This window comes from Pinus tabuliformis, chromosome 7, assembly GCF_031772625.1.
Source record: "Pinus tabuliformis cultivar Carrire ecotype Pingquan chromosome 7, CPIR1, whole genome shotgun sequence".
NCBI classification, from domain to species: domain Eukaryota; kingdom Viridiplantae; phylum Streptophyta; class Pinopsida; order Pinales; family Pinaceae; genus Pinus; species Pinus tabuliformis.
Genome location: NC_142293.1, coordinates 1,819,105,786 through 1,819,111,078, shown reverse-complemented (window position 1 = coordinate 1,819,111,078; position 5,293 = coordinate 1,819,105,786). Strand labels below are relative to the sequence as shown.

The 5,293-nt window shown below is 39.3% G+C and overlaps 1 long non-coding RNA gene across 2 annotated transcripts; it reads right to left on the bottom strand.

The window, feature by feature from the left end:
* Window positions 1–1,563: 1,563 nt before the first annotated feature.
* On the bottom strand, window positions 1,564–3,893 carry LOC149255662 (uncharacterized). 2 transcript variants are annotated; one of them, XR_016266398.1, is made up of 3 exons: window positions 3,728–3,893; window positions 2,341–3,533; window positions 1,564–2,127 (listed from the first exon to the last, which is right to left on the bottom strand). It is a non-coding gene; the product is annotated as an uncharacterized LOC149255662 (long non-coding RNA). The 2 variants fall into 2 exon arrangements; XR_016266397.1 differs by having other exon boundaries at window positions 1,564–2,113.
* Window positions 3,894–5,293: the final 1,400 nt, after the last annotated feature.

The window sequence follows — 5,293 nt, the reverse complement described above, 5'->3', positions numbered from 1 at the left end:
AGATCATATTTAAACATTCTTGGTGGGGTGAGATGGATGCACCTTCCCCTTTGCCTCCACCTTGAATTCTTGCTACTGTGTAAATCATGGAATCCTTGAAAATCTTGTATTCACTGAGGATTGAAATGCCTTCAATCATTCATTTCTCTTAAGACAAATGTGAATTTGAAAACCTAGTGGAAGGATTGTGCCTCTAAACCACCATGACCCATCATGGCATCCTTGAAAATCTTGTATTCACTGAGGATTGAAATGCCTTCAATCATTAATTTTGCTTAAGACAAATGTGAATTTTGAAAACCTAGTGGAAGGATTATGCCTCTCAACCACCACAACCCAAGTCTGATATAGATAAAATCACATCTTAGAAGCTTTTTTGCATCAACCAACTAATATTGCACAAATTCTCATTTCCCCATCCCCTTAGCCTAGATTGACAACTATGTTCTTGTGATGGTGGCAGGCTCATTGGATCACAACCGAATTAGGACCTATTCTAATCCTGAAATTGTCATCCTCCATGAATGGGTGAAAAGAATTCATGAGGAATGTGCATCTTCTCTTGTACCCTTTTCACAAGCGAGAAAATAAGATACTAGTTTGAAACCTGCAGACAAATTGATTCCCCTTAGATTGGTTTCATTAGAGTTGGGAAACTCTCGAGATATCAGCACTAAATTGTTACAAACCTTGCATTTCCAAACCCTTCAGTGCTGACCATTCGTGAAATCCTAGAAGAGCAATTTCTTCCCGATCTGTGGTTCAAACAACAGATCTTTTTTTTCACCGTACTAAGATTGTTCTTAATAACAATATTGTTTAAAATTACTTTTTTATTTTTTCATTAGTTAACTAAAACTTTATATCTATATGATAAGCCACTTTAATTTAAATTTAAACAAGTTTAAAGAATATAATTTAATTAAAAATTTTGAAAATTCATTTTTATTATTTTAGTTTTAAATAGATTTAAAAATTAGATATAAATTAAAAAAAAGAAATTATTAACTTTTACAAATAAGAAAAGAACAACTTATTAAAATTGGAAGTGAACATTCCTAATTGAACACATAACTTCACATGTAAGTGTGGTTGAAGAACCAAAGAAGGCAACAAATTAAATAGAGAAACCAATCATTCAAATTGCTAGAAAGAAACAACCACTATTGACCAAAGGAAATGGCCCAGTGAATTGTAGCCATATCCTTTGGTCAATAGTGGTTGTTTCTTTCTAGCTATTTGAATGATCTGTCTCTATATTTAACTTATTGCCTTGATCTGGGTTTTCATCTTACTGTGACAATGAATGACACTACTGATTCAAAAACATTGACAAATAAATTTTGATGTGATTATGGCTGAAAATCTGTCTTAAAAATTTGATATTGATAACATAAACCTAAATTATGAAAATCTAATTCCATCTAATTTCTTATTGAAGGTAAATGACTCAGCTGACCCTGAAAGACCAGGAAGATTCACACTGTTACCTCTGGCTTGGAAAAGTCAAGTGAAGGAGAGCAGGATGCAGACCAGGAAGATTCACACTGTTACCTCTGGCTTGGAAAAGTCAAGTGAAGGAGAGCAGGATGCAGAGTGACACCGCCACTAACATTACGACAATTGTAGCCTTTTGTGAAATCCAAACGCGGTATTCTTCCTGTTGAGAGGATTTGAACACTATAACGACAATAATTGCTGTGCTTACAAGCCCAGACAGCACGAATATACTCCAGTCTATTCGGCTCCTCGCGGAAGACACAGCAGCTAGAATCCCGGCCTTACTCACGGCATAAATGTTTAATAACTTGTATATGCCATATCACCAGTTAGAATGGTCCCCATCTAACTGCGAATTTTGTCCATTTTCGTCTTCGATTGGCATGCTCTGGATCTGATTGCGTATTCTCTCCATTACCATCATCTACCACGTTCAATCGAAGTACCTCATTATTGCTATGAACTTGCATGAGCTGCATCATAGCAATAGCAATAACAACATTATTTATAGCATACTCCGATGGTATCTGCTCATACTCCAGCTCTCGTGGTGTCAAGACGACATCGCGGTGGCCGTTTATGTCAGCGTCTCTTTCCAAAATGTTCAGATGATCTGCAATGAGTAATCTGATTGGCCAAGTCAAGCCTACAATTAGTAACTCCATTTAATATGTATATTAGGTTGAAACAAAACCTTGTAAAAAAATCAATTTATGAATGACGAAAGATACGAGCTTGAGATCTGGAAGCATTCCCAATTCCTATTTTCTAGCAATTTCAACACCATAATAGAAGAAAAGGTATGACAGTTTATGCTGAACTTTAGGCCCTGAAGCTTACCATACTTATGCGTAACCTCTCTTTTGAAAGCAGACAGCACCCATTATTGGGCGAAGAAGTAAGAAATTCTGGGGACATGATGTCGATCTGGGGATTTCCACGGCTCTGGAGGTGACAGAAGGGTTGAAAACTGAAACTGGGCAAATAGAGAAAACCTTACCCTGGTCGACTAAACCAGAGCCCAACACGGACCAGAAGGAACAGTTGACGCCAAAGCCTAACATGCTGCTGGATGTTCTGAACTCCGTCAAATCACAATGTCTGTTGCAGCTGGATGGGCCAGTTGATGCAGAAGTGTTCTAGATTCCCCCAAATCCCAAGTTTTTTTGAAGCCTGAAAGTCTAGTTGAAGCAGAAGCTTACAATGCCTCACGGATGTTCTAAATGCCGTCGAATCACAATTTATGTTGCAGCTGCGCACGAAAGGCATGGATCTATATAGATATTGAAATAACTCGAAAGACATGCCAAAAGAGTTTTGGGAAAAAGGCATCACAGAAGTTCTTCTAAATTAAACTCTTTTACAAATGTTACTCTCCCAACATTTGTGCAGCCAAATGTAGATCTGCTCACTGAACTTGACGACATCCTTGTAAATGGCGACATGATACTGACTGATACATTAAGCTACAGAATAAACTATGGAGATGAGCATCAGACGAACTCAATATGAGGTATACCTGAACTAACCTGTGAGGTTTACTTTACTTTTACTTCAACTGGTGACATGTGTTATGAACTAGGCAGAAGCACCTACTCACTATATGTGTCCAATCAAACGGTGATCATATATTTGTCCGCTGGACTGAATACCTACGGCTTCCTTCTAAAATGACTCACAAGACTCGCTCAAGGATTGATAATCTCATCACTTGAGTACAAATTATTCACACAGAAGCTAAAGATGAGTATCAGAGTGACCTTTGAAGATGCGTTTCTTAATATAATAATATTCAACAAATGGCGTCCTCGAACAAGACCAAATGAATGAACAGAGCAGCACCGCCGGATCGGTCAAAGCACTGATCGAACTTGTTTTATTCTCTGAAATATACCTCTGAAAATGCGCTTCTTAGTATAATATTCAGCAAATGTCGCCCCCAAGCGAAACTGAACCAAGAAAAAGGAAATGAATGGACAGAGCAGTACCACCGTAAAGCTCAAAGCACTAATCGAACCCCTCAGTTCTATTCTCTGCAATCAAATGATAACAATACCAGTTAAATAATGTCTTTTTTGCAAGTGACATCTAACCCAGCATATATTGTACTCCACTGGACTGAATCCCTAAGACGGCATTGTAAGGTCTCACATGAGAGTCGAGACTCTCCTTTCCTTATCAGTTAAATAAAGTTTCACAAATTAAACCAGACTATTTATAAAGATACCTCTGAAAAAAGAAAGCTTAATATATATCCAGCGAAAGTGTCCCCGGAACAAAACTGAATCGAAATAGAGCAAAGGAACGAAGAAGGGACTGAGCAGAACCAGAGTGGAATGGATGGATAACTGTGAATCGAAACCCTTACCCCTTATGGGTAAATAATATTCTTTTTGCGCAGGACCCGTAGGTGAATTACTCACAGGTGTACCCTAAACCAGTCCTTGGAAATTTCCAAGCAATCGCTGGGTGGGTCCAAGGAATGAAGTGGGAGACTAGTGCAACGGATTAGAAGTATAGTTGAAGTCTCTAATTCCCCATACAATTACCTGCGCTGCTCCTCCATACAATTAGCTGCGCCCTATGTCTGCCATATTTCGTATATAAAGTCCTACCCCCTCCACAGTCGCTGCCAGGTCTGAACGCTGCATTACCTGGGCTCTCTGGCTCTCTATAAACATTTCATACAAAGCTCTGCTTGGTATACGTTGATGTCAGTGACCTGTTGGTGTCAATGACCTGTAGTAGCTATTTTGACATGGTAGCTATTCTGATTACTCGCTAATCCCCTCGGTAGTGGCAGAGACATACCTGTCCTCCGACATCACTTTTCTTTATGCGTTGAGTCTCTAATTCCCCAGACCTTGACATATGCGCCATTCCTACTCTTTTGCTGAAGCTACCAAATTCACTGCAAACTAATGCAAATGAAACATTGATGGGAATATCTGATTGAATAGGGGGGTATTGGTGGCGGACTTGCTGGTGCCCGAGCTGCCTTCAGAGGACCCGCATTTCATTATCAATGTCGATGCCTGATATGCGTACGCTTCCAGCCTTAACCCTTCCACTCCAGCACGGGACCTAAAGCGAATACCTCGCCTTCGACTCCATCGACGTAACGGCTGTGGCATCTGCGGCTCCCGCCTCGATGCATTTTGCAGCGGGCTCTTGCCGATTAGACCCACGGCTCCTCCTTTTGCCGATTTGACTCTCTCTATTGCTCATGCGAGATTTTGCTTCGCTACCATTTTATTTTGGGTCACCAAGTTCATTTGGGTTGGCTGGAATCTGCCATAAGCGGATTTCTGGGACTGTTTTTTCACCTGGACGCAGATATATTTGAACGCTGACACTTTCAATTGGTATTTGGACGCAGATATAGTTGAACGCTGGACGCAGTCACATATAGTTGAACGCTGGTCGCTGTCACATATACGCCGTTTTGAACACTGTGAGTGTGGAGTATCTCAATTTGAAATCCCGCCGACAGTTGTTGATGTTGCAATGCATTGGTTTCTATGGTTTTTATGAAGACCGAATGGTGTTTTAAATGATGGATTTATATGAGGTTTAAAGCAAAACACTTATATGAGTCACATGGTAATTGAGTTTTTTTATATAAAGGGGAAGTATGCAATTAACATTTATATGGTGGATTTATATGAAGTTTATGTGAGATTTATATGAGGTGGATTTATATAATGATGGATTTATAGGGGTCATATGGTGGATTTGAAATCTTTTGAGAATGCCTTTATGAATACAATTTTTTTTTTTTTGACAGAAACGG